Source organism: Cetorhinus maximus, chromosome 13 (assembly GCF_964194155.1).
Source record: "Cetorhinus maximus chromosome 13, sCetMax3.hap1.1, whole genome shotgun sequence".
NCBI lineage: Eukaryota > Metazoa > Chordata > Chondrichthyes > Lamniformes > Cetorhinidae > Cetorhinus > Cetorhinus maximus.
The window spans coordinates 112288893-112303823 of record NC_135891.1 but is presented as its reverse complement, the minus strand read 5'-3'; the positions used below and the strand labels follow the sequence as shown (position 1 = coordinate 112303823).

The window sequence follows — 14931 nt, the reverse complement described above, 5'->3', positions numbered from 1 at the left end:
CAGAGTGTTTAAGATTTCACATGGATGTCTTGTCAGCAGTTTGTTGAGACTTATGGATCCTGGTTGCACACTTGTTGTGGGCCGAGTTGGTACAATACATAGAGTTGATCAGCAGACACTTCTTAGATGCAACACATTCAGTTTATTTACAATGGTAATCAGCAGCTACACTTGTGTGCTTTCAACTCAAACCCTGGCTCCATACTTTTGACTACTAACTACAGACTACTGACTACAGAGATAGCCTACACTACTCCTCTATTGGTTACACAAGATCATATGATCTTCCTTTAACACATCCTTCTTAAAGGTATACTACACATTACATAAAACCATAATTACCACATCCCTCACCCTTTTACTCAGAAGCGGATTTTACATTTACAAGTACAATTTTCTCAAAATAGCAAATTATTTACACAGATAAGCAATCTACAAATTCAGTCTTTCTGGGGGTTTCCTTATGCATGTGGAATGTCTCAGCTCTACAACTTCAGATGCTTTGTCAGGAACCTCCTTTTCTGGAGTTGTCCGAACATCAGGTTCTTCGGTGGGCACCTGCAAATCTGTTTCCTCAACTCTTGCAGGTACAACTGACACATCAGACACATCTGTACTAGGTTGAGTTCTCTCAACAGGAAACGTTGGCCTGGTCGTGAACAGTAGTAGAATAATTTCTTGGTGATTTGTTTCTCTCTTCCTTAGATGACCCACATGTCTCTGTATGACTTGACCTTCCACCTTCATGTGGTAAGGTAGAGGTCCAGTCACTGCACATATTTCACCCGGTAACCACTTTGGTCCTTCTCCAAAGTTCTTCATGTATACTGTCTCTCCCACTTAAACTTCCTGTCATGACTATGCCAGTTGGTCTAGTTTTCTGACTTCCCTGATTCCTTTCCAACTTCCCCCATAAATTCGGCATTATTAAGCTCAATCTCACCCTGAGGCAGTGTTTCAACAATAATTCCAGAGGTGTGACACATGTTGTCGTGTGAGGGATCATCCTATAATGGAAAGGAAAGCGTGCTAGCTTGGTTGCTACGTAATCTCCAGTTAACCTTTGCATGCCTGACTTGAACGTTTGAACTGCTCTTTCAGCCAATCCACTTGAGGAAGGGTGGTACGGTGAAGTTTTTACATGAGTGATACCGTTGAGGCTGATAGGCAGCTGAAACTCACACTCGCAAATGCTGTGCCATTATCAGATATGACCACTTCTGGTAGTCTGTAAATGGTAAAACTTTGACGTAGCTTCTCAATTGTAGCAGAAGACATTGGTGAATTCACCTCATATATATGTCGATCCATTTTGAGTGGGCATCAACATTGTTCCCAATTAAGGCTCCACATAGTCAATGTGTAATCGTACCCATGGCCTTCCTGGCCACACCTAAGGGTGTATCGGAGCTGTTGGAGGTAACTTTTGCAATTGCTGACATTGCACACAACTCTTCACTAAGCTCTCTATTTCTCCATCCAATCCAGGCCACCATAAATAGCTGCATGTCATGGTCTTCATTCGGGATATTCCTGGATGTGCACTATGTAGTTCAATCAACAAAGGCTTTTATCCTTATGGAGGAACAATCACTCGTGCTCCCCAAAATAAGATACCATCCTGGCTCATTGTTTCATGTCTTCTCTTAAAGTTTCATTTCATCACATACCTGCTCTTGTGACCAACCATGAAGCACTTGATCTCGTACTTTGGATAAGACTGGGCCTTGACTTGTCCAGTCTCTGATCCGCCTAGCATATACCAGCGATGAATCTAAGAAATTTAGCAATAAAACTAGTCCTTGTGGAACTGGGACATCCTCAACTTTTTCTTGTAAGGGCAAACGACTCAGTACATCAGCATTTGCAATTTGATTTCCAGCCCTATGGACGAAAGTATACTCGTATGCTGCTGGGATCAACGCCCATCGTTGTATTCTTGCTGAGGTGATGGGTGGTATAGCCTTGTCCTTGCTGAACAATCCGAACAATGGCTTGTGCTCTGAAAGGATAGTAAAATGACAGCCGTGTACATACTGGTGAAATTTCTTGACACCAAAGATAATTTTCAGGTCTTCTTTTCCTATCTGCAAGTTTCCCTTTTCCGCTGAGGTGAGCGTTTTTGATACATATCCTATCTGTCATTCCGTGCCATTGTCCATTCGATGAGAGAGCACTACTCCCACTCCGTTGGGAGATGCATCACATGTCAATACCAATTCTTTCCTCTGGTCATAATGGTCTCAACCATAGTAGATTGGACGAGTGCAACAATTGTTTCACCTTTATGAAAGTTTCTTTCTGTGGTACCTGCCAAGACCAACATTGGTTCTTCTTGAGTAGATAATGCAGGGGGGCCAGTTCTGTAGACAAATTGGGTAAGAATGGCCCACAAAATTTTTTCATTCCTCGCGATGATTTGAGCTCCGAGGCGTTCTTTGGCGCAGGTGCCTCTCTTATGGGCCTTACTTCTTCCCCAACCAGGTGGAGGCCCTGTGAATCTACCCAGTGACCCAAATAGATTACCTCCCTCGCTTGGAACATGCACTTAGCTTTTTAATAAACGCACTCCAGCCTGCGAGAAATGTTTTAAGACTTCTAAGTTCGCCAAATGCTCCTTTTCAATGAATCCTGTCACCAGAACATCATCTAAATAAACTACGATGTGGGGCAGTCCCTGCTGTAAACTTTCCATTGTTCTCTGGAATATGGCGCAAGCTGAAGAGATGCTGAATGGCAAATGGCTATATTGGTATAACCCTTTGTGTGTATTAATTGTGACAAGTTCCCGGGAGGCCTTCTCTAACTCTAATTGTTGATAAGCATGACTCATATCAAGCTTCGTGTAGACGGTTCCACCTGTCAGCTCGGCAGACAGGTCTTCGGTTTTTGGTATGAGGTGTCTGTCTAGCTCAGCCAGTTTATTAACTGTCAATTTGCAATCTCCACAAATTGGAATGCTTAGGTCAGGTTTAAGGACAGGGACTATTGGTGCTGCCCGTTCTGAGAACTGCCCAGGTTCTCTAATCTGTCCTGTTCGGTATCGACATTTTCCCGCAGTGCATGAGTGCTGGTCTTGCCTTCATGAATCGGGGGAGTTGCCTCTGGATCCACATGAACTTTTGTTTGTAGCCCCTGGATCTTCCCAAGTTCGTCCTTGGAGACTGAGGTGTATTTTTGTAGAACCTCTTGCTCTCAGCTGAAAAATTTCAGCCCATTTTAACTTAATCTCCTTTAACCAGTATCGTCCAAGGAGGTTTGGCCCCTCACCTGCTACCACCATCAAGGGTAGTTTTACCAACTGGTTTCCATAATGGCCAGTAACTCTGCTTATGCCTTTGGCTTGGATGTCTCCGTCCATGTAAGTTTTTAATTTGGCACCAGTTTCTTCCAAATTTAATTTCTGTTCACCATAATTCAAACATTTGAAGGTGTGCTCACCAATTACTGTAGTGGAAGCTCCTGTGTCCACTTCCATTCTAATAGGTCTGTCATTTACCTTCACTGTTACATATGTTGGTTCTGTCTTTCCAAACTTGAAATTAATTAACGAATAAACATCTGAATTTGTTGCTTCAGGCTCTTCTACATTGTCGATCCCACAGGGTTTTTTCTTTTGTTTGAAAGGCTGCCTGATTCTTTCCTTGTACTGTCTCATTATGTGTCTGTTTGGAGGACAATAAAAACATTCAATTTTTAAAAAACTGCCAATCGTTATAAGGTTGCTTGTTTCCATCTCCGTTCCTTGCTTTCACTGCTAAGTAATTTCTTCTTATTTTTCTGCTAGTGTTGGCTGTTTCCCGCTTCACAGCAGAGTCTTACATTTTTGCACCCTTTTAGGCTGCGGCTTCCTGCCCAACATGAAGGACGATGTCATTTTGCACTCCCTGTATGGCTTTTGAATCCCTTACTGTGCTTTCTATGGCCAGTGTTATCTCTAGTGCCTTCTTAAAATCCAAATTTGTTTCGGACAGTAATTGCTTCTGAATTGTGTCCTCATTCACACCGCACAATAAACGATCTCTGAGCATGTCATTTAAAGTCGTACCAAACTCGCAATGTTCCATTAACTGTCTCAAACTTGCCACATAACAAGCAACTATCTCCCCCGTGGTTCTATTTCCTGAGTTAAATTTGAACCGTTGCATTGTTCCCAAGGCCTTTGGCTGGTAATGACCCTTCAGGAGATCCACCAATTCATCAAAACTTTTCGAATCTGGGGTGCCATCAAACCATAGGCTTTATTCGCACACGTAGATAAGATGATCACTCACCTCTTCTCTTCCCACGTCATGTCAATCGCTTGGAAAAAGAACTTGAGGTGTATAATACAATGAGACCAATCGTCCGCAGCTGGATCGAAAGGATCAATTCTCTAAATTGCGGCATTCTGTGAGGGGATTGCTTCAACGATTAGGATGGAAATTCTACTCACAATTATCGTGTGAGCTACAGCCCAATTTCGTTTCTCTTGATTTCTTCGGTTAATTTATTTTATTCTTGAAGCCAGTTTATTGTATCTTCACTTTATCCTCACTTTTTCCTTGGTTTTTCCTTGTCACCAGTTTGTAATCAACAGTTTGTTGCATGCTTGTTGTGGGATGGACGAATTGGTAGATGTTATGGCAGAGCCGATGGTAAATGCTGAGTTGTTCAAATCCCAAAGGGAAACTGGAAACAACCACCACAGCTTGTTTTGCAGTTTATATAAATTTTGAGATGTGTTCCTTGAATTCAGTAGTAATAAGACCACAAAGTCTTATAGGTTTTACAAAACTAGATTAAACATTTATTAATAAGAGAAATGATTTTTAAATACATACATAGATCTACAAATTACTACTATGATAATTTCTATATCCCCTACTTAATCTGACTCCCAGTTACACTTTCGTTAAGGCAACAGTAAGACACATAGATTTTGAAAGACCCAGGCAAAGAAACATGATACCTTGATCAAGTTCAATTCAAAGTGTGTTTTGCTAACTTCAGTTCTTTGAAAACAACAGCTTGAGGCATAGATGCTGCAGGCTTTTCACACTTTTAAGATCTTAAAATGCCAACTCTTATACACAGCCTTCACTCCTTTATACATATTTTCCCCTTTGAATACAAATTATCATTGTTTCACTATGTCTTTGGACTTTATCTTCATGATAATAAAAACCTCTCATAGCACAAAGTTTTATCAGTAATCTTTGGGAAAAATAAACACACTGCAGCTAAACTTCGCCCGACTAGGTGACACATTCCACCCCTCCTTTGAAAACAATCTAATCTGGTTTATTTAAAAATGCAAATATCCTTACCTTCTAAACATCCCCCATGTTTACCATGTTTACATCAAAGCCTTCCGAGCTGCTGCTTTTAATCCAATTCAATCACACACACATATAGACACATCCCACTATCACTCTATTTTATAATAAATTCCAATAACATAATGAGAATTATTATATAATAATAGACAAAGTTGATCAGCAGACACTTCTTAGGTGGAACACATTCTGTTTATTTACTCAGCAGCTACATTTGAGTGCTTTCAACTCAAATCCTGTCTCCATACTTCTGACTACTAACTATAGACGACTGACTACAGAGGTAGCCCACGCTACCCCTCTATTGGTTACATAAAATCATGTGATCTTCCTTTATCACATCCTCCTTAAAGATATACTACACATTACATAAAACCATAATTACCATAATGTCCATTTAAATAAGGTACGGGAGACTGAATGTCACCTGTGGGGGCATTGCCTCAGCTTGAGTCACACCTCCAGGAAAGGAAGAGAGACAGGAACAGAATATTTCATTCATAAGCAACATTGGTGCAGATTTCAAGGATAAACGTTGATTGATTGTGGCAGAATTCAGTGTCCAGTAATGTTCCAGGACAATAATTATGTAATCAGCAAGCAATTTTCCTGCCTTTCTTAAGCTTCAATCTCTGGCAGAGGGCAAAAAAAAGGCAGACAATTATTTAATCATAAGTTGGGGAAGAATTATTTGGTTTATTGCAGATTCTTAGGGCAGTATTAGATAACAAGCAGATAACAGGAATGCTTAATGAAAGAAAGGAAGAGAGACTTATGTGGTTATGAACATGTGTTATAGTTTGTTTTTAATGTATTAAATGAAACTATATTTTGACTAGGTATGTGTAGACTTGATGTACATCTGTTTTGAATGAAGAAATATAACCCCTTTGGCCTACTCCTGCATTATTGACCTCAGCAGGGCTCTCATCTGCAGTTTTGTTATTTTCATGTTGCATCTATATTGTATTAAAATTCTTTGTACAGCCCACACTACCAGGAAGGGTCACACTGGCTTCCCATAACACTCTTCCCCTTACATTTTTCCCATAACTTTGTTGACTGTGTAACAATGCTTCCTCTAGCACACCAATTGATAAAGCTTCATCTTACTATTCTCGCCTCTCAGTCAGAAGGGCCAGGTTCAAGCCCGGCTCCAAACACTCGAGCATGAAATCGAGGATAGCACTCCAGTGCTGTAGCTAGTAAAGGACAGCTGCACTGTTGGAAGTGGCGTCTTTTGGATGAGTCGTTAAACCGAGGCCCCGTCGGCCCTCTCAGGTGGATATGAAAGATCTCATGGCAATATTCCAAAGAGAGTTGAGGAGTTATCCATGGTGTCCTGCCATTAGTCATCCCTCATTCAACATCGCTGAAAAAAAGAGATTATCTGGCTATTGTCACGTTATTGTTTGTGGAGCTTACTGTGTGCAAATTGGCTGCTGTGTTTTCTACATTACAACGTGGTTATATTTCAAAATTACTTCATGAGCTGAAAAGTGCTTTGGGGCATTCTGTAATCTTGAGAGGTGCTATATAAATGCAAGTTAAACATTCCATTAAGAGAACTGGTCAGGGTGATAGGTCAGGTTGAAACACTCCCCTGCTGTCTCTGTAATAAGAACATTAAGCAAACGCCACAAAGTAAGTGATATGTTTCTGCATACCCAGCAGTGACTATTGTTCCGCAGACACGTAGGGCGGAATTTTCGGTGCCCGTAGGCAACGGACGTCAACGTGGGCACGAGTGGACAATATGGCAGGAATGCCAAAAATCAGTTTGCAATCATCCGCTCCACTCATCAATGGCGGGCTGCCTTTCCCACCACTGGACATCAGGAACTTCATTTTAATACATCTGCATATCATTATAAGCCCTGCTCGCCGGAATCATCCCCCCCATCCGGGCACATTGGCAGGATTACATGCCAATATATTTCACAACCATACATAAGGGACATGCACCTGGTGAGCTGCACTTCGCTCGGGACTTTGAGGTTTGTTTGCCTACCTTGTTTCGGGCAGCACTCACAGTCATCAGCGCCAGGCTTCACAGGCATCACCACATCACTTTTAGGAGGACTCACTAGCGAGTCTCTACTTACCGGACCAGCCGTAAGGCTTTTCAACAGCTGCAAGGCTAGGGCTTGATTGGGGGAGGGGAAGAAGTTGCCTCAGGCAAGGAAAGAGGCTGCAGGGCGAGGGCTGTACTGTCGAAGGGGGCGTATACCAGGGTGTGTGTGGGGACACAAGTTGACCTGTTCAAGTGGCCTCAAGATGGTGAGGGCTGAGGAGGCAGTCTCCAGAGGAGATGAGGACAGATGGAGATGGGCAGGTGTGTGTGAGAGAGTGAGTGGTGATGTCCTTTGAGCTGGCAGTGAGGGAGATGCCAGGGAATGTATGATGGGCTTGTGGGTTTGGAGTGATGAGATGGCTGCCTTACCCTGGTGATACAGATGAGATCATTCATCCTCTTTCTGCACTGGGTGACGAACTTCTCCTCTACAGCATTGGCACTGACCACCACTGCCACTGCCTCCCAAGACAGAGTGGTGACACTGATGGGCCTCCTGTGGCCAGAGCGGGGGTAGAGGACATTGCAATGGGCTCCAATGGTGTCCAGAAGGCATCCCAGGGATGCATCATTGAATCAGGGGGCTGCAGTCTCCTTGCCTTTCGGGGCCATGTCTTCTGTGCAGCAGCCCTGGGCTGGAAGAACTGAGAGGTATGTGCGCGGCTGCGCCTTAAATATGGCGCCCGGCATGAGGAAATGGTGAGGTGGCGGCATGGCAGGCGAATCAGAGGGCGACCACCAGTGAAACAGCATGTTTCCCAGGAATGCAAGATTAATGAGGTGGGATTGGGACGATACAGCGCAAAAATCTGCCATGGCGGTTGGCGGGTTAAACGTCCTCTTTCCCGCCCGTGACCACACTTAGGGCAAATCTGGGATGATTTCCTCCCCCCATCAATATTTCCCATTCCAAAGTCTCAACAAGTGTTCCTGCCAATAACGCTCAGGCAAGTGGGAAACATGAAAGCCTTCCCATGTATTCAGCATTTTTAAAGGATATGATTTATTTATGGTCTAACCAATTAATTAAAAATAAAAGGATGTTGAGGTTAAGCTTTAAACTTTTTGAAATGCCATCCTGAAAGAGAGTCTGACCAAATAAAATGAGAGAGTTATATATCTCATCTGGGCTGCCAGATTAGTTGATTAGGGACAGGAATTCTAGACTCTTTCCCTCTTTAAACTGTCTGTATCTCTAAATATTCCATCAGAATCTTGGATGAGTTAATGTTTGTTGTTCATATCTGTTGGTTCTGCTGGCTGACATTAATGGAGAGAGTGCTCTTGTGAGTTGTGTAATACAATAATTGGTACAGTATGAGAGGAAATGCTGTGTGCATTGGGGTACAGACTAAGAACTAAAGGGTGTTATGATCTCTATGGAAACTGATCACAGTTAAATGAGAAGTTGGAGCTTCTAGTTATTACCTGAAAGGTTAACACAACAAAATTTCACCTTTTAAAATAACTTTTACTGTATCAATGACTAAGCACTATTAATTAGGCACTATTAACTCTTCATTGGCAATTTATACTTTAATCTACCAAACAGAGTTTGCCCCTTTCTGCTTTTAATGACAACCAAAAACCCAATTCTGTTACCTTACTCGGCCTCTTAAGTAAACATTCACTTCTCCCGGAACCAATCCAAAGTGTCTTGTGGCTCCCAAGTTCTTTTCTTTTCCTTTCCCAATGCTATCTTCCACCATGAGAGGTTTCCTGGAGATTCTTCCTCTAGCTCCAGCTAGGCGAACTCTCCAGCCTGGTTCTAACTTCTCACAAACTTCGTCTTCAAACTGAGCCCGAGCTCCGACAGGCATCCCGTGTGGTGAACAGTAAAGTCACTATTTCTCTGCTTAAGGTGCAGGCCTGGCTAACATCCATCTTTTTGCTCTCCAGCTCCCAGTCAGCTGCAAACTATACAAAGACTAAACTGCAACTCCCTCTCTGTCTGTGATATCTCTGGGTTGTTGTCAAGAAGGTATAATAATTTTCACACTGTTATTGGAATTTATTGTAAACTAGAGTAACAGTGGGATCTGTGTCTACGTGCGTGTGTGTATATGGGACTTAATTGAATTAAAGGCAGCAGGTCTGAAGGCTTTGATGTATCAGAAGATAAGCTAGGTTTGAAATGTTAAGTAGGTAAACACAGGGCAAGTTTTATAATGTAAGGTGTAAAGAGAACATTTCCATTTTTGAATAAACCAGACTAGCTTGAATTCAAACGAGGGAGTGAAATGTTACACCTAGCCAGGAGAAGTTAAAAAACTGTGTCTTTATTTTTCCCAAATATTATTGGTAAAATTGGTACTATGATAGATTTTTATTATTGGAGAGGTAAAGTCCAAAGACATAGTGAAACAATGGGAATTTGCATTCAAAGGGGAAAATATGTATAAAGGAGAGAAGGCACTGTGTAAGGGTGGGAATTCTAAGATCTAACACAAGTGCGAAAAGCCTCCAGCATCTAAGCCTCAAGCTGCTGCCTACAAGGAACCGAAGCTGAGAAAAACTCACTTTGAATTTGACTGTTCAAGATACTGTGTTACTTCGCCTGGGTCTTTTAGAATTTATGTGTCTCACTGTTGCCTTAACGGAGGTGGAACTGTGGTTTAGATTAATTATGGGATTTAGAAGTTATCATAATAGAAATTTGTAGATCTATGTATGTGCTCAAAATCATTTCTTCTATTAATAAAGGTTTAATTTAGTTTTATAAGAAACCTGCAAGACTTGATGGCCGTCTTTTTACTGAATTCAAAGCCCGCATCTCAAAATAAGTACAAATTGCATATAGTTGTGGCAGCTGCTTCAAGTTTACCTCTGGGATTTGGGCAGCTCGGCATTTACCATCCGCCTGCCATAGCAGTTGTGGTGAGATTTGAATTCATGTCTCTGAATCATTAATCCAGGCCTATGGCTTATCATTAGTAACATAACTTTTATGGTACATACGCTCTAGAGGAAGCCTTCAGTCTGTGCTCTTCAGCATCCTTTCTGCTGCTTGATTACATAGTATTCACAGGGAGAGATTAATTTTAGGAAACATCTCTGATCTATATATGTCAAGCTCATCCTTTCTTTTTCTCAGTGTTGCTTGGCAGTATGACTGAAGTGGGCCACAAACAAAATCAAACACGCTTCAGCCTAATGTGCTGTGAATTAGATACAAGATAAAGCTCCATAAGCATTCAAGAGCAATTCATATTGAACCATATGACTTTTTCCCACTTCACACACAAACCACATTGTGGCCTCTTTGTGCAGGATTAAGCCCTATGTCCACCCATTCCTCGTTACCCTTGAGAAGATGGTGGCGAGTCTCCTTCAGAGTGTCCAAACTCTTGGTGGCCCAGCCGTATCAACCTCTAATCTCAATTAGGACATTCAGAACCAGTCACTTGATAGTTAAATATTCATCAGGAATGTCTTTAACAAAGGGTAAAAGTTCTGAACAGTCTGGTACAGTTTATAACTCGAGTACAGCGATCCTATTTGTCAACATAACTGGATCCTTTGGTCGATAGAGTTGCTGAGACTGAAATGAGCTCCATATATCCTGGTATTAAAGTTTGGCTCTGATTTGCCAGTGCCCACAGATTAAAACATTGAGTTCTGACAAACTGTTGTAACATGAGTCATTGTGACTTCATTCTCATGATGCATTGGCTCTTGAACATACCTTTAAAATATGTAGTATACAAATCATAGGCTTTGCAGATGCAGTAGCAATATATTGTAAATAAATAACAAGTCACAGTACCCATCATAGCACACTACTGTGCAATTGTTAATTCCCACAGACACACTGGCAATTCTAGGAGCCAGGTGATATATCGAAATATCATACAGCTGATGCTACCAATTTATGTAGTTTTGAGAAGAAGCTCTTTTTTGCCCCTCTTCATCCTTGCCGATGCCTCATCCACGAATTATGTGTGAATACTGAAGGTGAGTATCGATAGGCAATTCAATGACAGACCCAGTCGTAGCCCAGTACTGTTTTCAAACGTTAGTTGTGCTATGTCTTCTAGTCTTTTGGTTTCCAGATGTTGGTAACAATTCCACTTTAAGCTTGGAAAGATCATAACTCTTTATTTTTAACTGGCCAAGCTACCTTGTACAAAAGAGGGACGAGTTCAACTAATCCTTCTCTTGATCACGTGATATCAGTCTCTTGTGTAGCTGTGAAATGTGGCCCACCGGAACACTTACACATATCAATTAGTTCCTAGCCCTTTAAAGATACTTACAGATAATAGAACAATAGATAATAGTTTTATTTCCCCTTCCCAAGCCCAGGATCACTGAAGCCAATTGTTGGAGGGGAGTGGAATAAGGAAACATCTTTCATACTAAGGGTAGTGAAAGTATGGAACTCACTACCTCAAAAGGCTGTGGTTGCCTGAGGTAATGGCGGTGGTGGTGGTCAGTGGAATTTTATTTTCTTTATTCATGCATGGGGTGTGGGTGTCACTGGCAAGGCCAAAATGTGTTGCCCATCACTAATTGCCCTTAAGAAGGTGGTGATGAGCCACCTTCTTGAAACATTACATGTGGTGTAGGTATGCCCACGGTGCTGTTAGGAAGGAAGTTCCAGCGACAGTGAAGGAATGGTGATGTGCTTCCAAGTCAGGATGGTGTGTGATTCGGAGGGTAACGTGCTGTGTGGATTTGTTGCAATGTGCCTGCTTCCCTTGTCCTTCTGGGTGAGAGAACAAAGCTGAGGCTTTTCTAGCAATATTGAGAACAAGGCCTATCAATCCTGAGATTGGCAGATTTTCATTAGGTAAGTTTATCAAGGAATATTAAACGAAGGTGGGTAAATGAAATTGGGGTATAGATCAACCATAATCTAACTGAATGCTGGAACAGGCTTGAGGGGCTGAATGGTCTACTCCTGTTCTTGTGTTCTGTTGCTCCTTTTTATGTGTGGGCTGGATTTTATGGCCCCCTGCTGATGGGTGGGGGAGGTGTCAGGCAGTCTGCCTGCTCTTGGGACTATTATGGCCACTTACGTTCCTCCTTCTGCCTCCGCCACTATTTTACCCACAGCTGGGTATGTCCACATTAGGTGTAGGCCAACAGCTTTTCTGCACGGCCTGGTGTCAGGCAAGGCAGGGGTTGGGGGAACCTCCTTTGGGCTCCCTTATGCCCAGCGGAGGCAACACCCACAAGGCCATAACCCCCTTTAACCCTCCCACCACCCGGCTTCTCAAACCGTGCCCCACCGATACCCCGGCACTAACCTTGAAGTCTGGTTCCATGACCTCCTCTTGTTTGGGAACTGCCTGTAGTCCCAGCAGTGGCCACCATTCGAATCTGGCACTGTTGGGACTACAGAGCCTCCAGCCAATCTGATTGGCCGGCAACTATCTAAGACGTGACTTCCCCCCGAGAGGGGGGCAAAAGTCTCGAACCTTGGGCAAATGTTGGTACTTCCAGCGTAAAATGGCTGCTGTGCAGCTGGTGTTTTTCCTCAGTCTCCCTGTCGACATTTTAGTCAGGGTGGGGGTTGGGCAGGAAATTACGCCCCATAAAATCCAGCCTTTTATTTCTGAAGCTCTGAATGACCTCATTCCAGAAAACAATGATATTGTGCATATTATCTACAAATTGGTAACCTTGAGGTTTTTTTCCTCTCCACTTCCTTTTGAATTTTCAGTTATTTTTTCTGACAAGATCAAAACAAATGCAAAGAAATCCTACTGATCCTCTGAACCATTTGTGCTACATTTTCTTCCTCTGTTTCTAAAGGCGCTGAATGATTGCACTGATGTTAGCTGCCTTCCACTCAGTGGCCACTCTTCAAAACACGTCAAAATAACTCCATTTCACTCATTGTCAGGGAGAACAGCTCTCACAAACTAATCACTGAGTGATTGTGCCCAGATATTCCTGATAGGTTCATGTCATTATGAGTAACCTGTTGATAACCGGCATTATATTAGCAATCTTGAGAAATCACAAGAATGCCCTGCTGAGGATCCCACATTACAGCGACCAGTAAGACTTTCTGCGGTCCATTCAGTCAGTCCCCTTTTAACTCAATCCTCAGCAAATCTGCAATAGATTTGAGGGAGCTGAAGGTTATTGAAAAACTCACATGACATGTGATTGACAAGAGAGCAAGAGAAGGTGAAAAACACAGCGATTTCCTCTGGGTAGTGAACTTGTACCTGTGACCCTTGTGTTGCTCAAACAGTCCATCTCCCAGTGCAGAAAGAACGTACAGTCAGATGTGAGAAAGGTCTTGGCTTGACAGACCACTTGCAAGGACCTTCTTGTTGGTGCTGTTGATGCATGCCGAGGATCGTCACCTGATCGCTTTCACTATTACTGTTATGTTCCTTCTATCGGCTCACTTTGTTCAGCGAACACGGTTGCACGTCTATCTACTGATGAGTGAGTTGGTAATCAAGACGATGTAGACGAAGAGACCATTGTAAAATGAAACACATGCTGTTTATTCACATAAGTAACGGAGCACTAACACAAGTGCCTTCTCAAACCCGAAACTCATTCTAAAACTACTGATTAACAATGTAGCCCACGCTGCACAGTGCATAATTGGGTAATACAATGCCCACATTCTCTTAAAGGTGTATTGCACCTCAGATTACCACAATTACAGTGCCATGTTTTCTCCATCCTCCTGCCATATTTTTCCTGCATAATATTGACCTAATCAAAGATGGCAGTCGCACTATCAATGGCTCCTGCCATCTTATCACATCCAAAACATTGCACATCAAATCCTGTTCACCCATCACCCCTGTGTTCGCTGACCTGCATTGGCCGTGAGTCCACTAATGCCTAAGTCTTAAAATTCTCATTGTTGTTGCTCCACAGTTTTGTTTCTTAGTATTTCTGTTACCCCCTTCAGCTCTCCTGAGAACTCTGAATTTTTCTAACTCTGGCCTTTTGTGTGTCACCCACTTCCTTTGCCCCACCATTGGCGGCACATCTTCCAGCGTCTGAGCCCTAAACTCTGGAATTTCCTCTCCAAACCTCCCGGCCTCTCTTTCCTTCTTTTGAAATGTTCCTTAAAACTTAGGCCTTCGACTGAGCTTTTGGCCCTGTCTCATTCTTTGGTCTAGTATCACTTTCTCAGTCTGATTGCATTGCTATGAAGCACCTTGGTACATGTTATTAAGTTAATTTTATTATGTTAAATCTATCAATCTAATGGCTGGAGATTGAATAAACAGCACATAGTCAGTGAAGGAATTAAGCATTTTAAGTAAAACTTGAGGCATAAACTAAAACTGAAAGAATGTCCTACCATAATTTCAGGGCAGCCCAAATTGTCTTACAGCCAATGAGTTTTGAAGTGTAGCCAGTCACATTTTCAGAAATGCAACAGCTAATTTGGGCACAGCAAAGTCCCACAGTATCACACTGAAGTGTCTGCTTAGCTTTTGTGCTGAAGTATCTGAAATGGGTTTTGAATCCTCAACTTTCAGACTCAGAAAGATGAGATTGCTGCCAACTGCGCCATGATCAACATACTACAGACAGCCTCTTGTTATTGTT

The 14931-nt window shown here is 42.4% G+C and overlaps 1 long non-coding RNA gene across 1 annotated transcript in view; it reads left to right on the top strand.

Moving 5' to 3' along the window:
* LOC144689255 (uncharacterized) overlaps positions 1-14931 on the top strand; it is a 60855-nt gene that overhangs the window by 16912 nt on the left and 29012 nt on the right. The gene's annotated exons all lie outside the window — the stretch shown is intronic.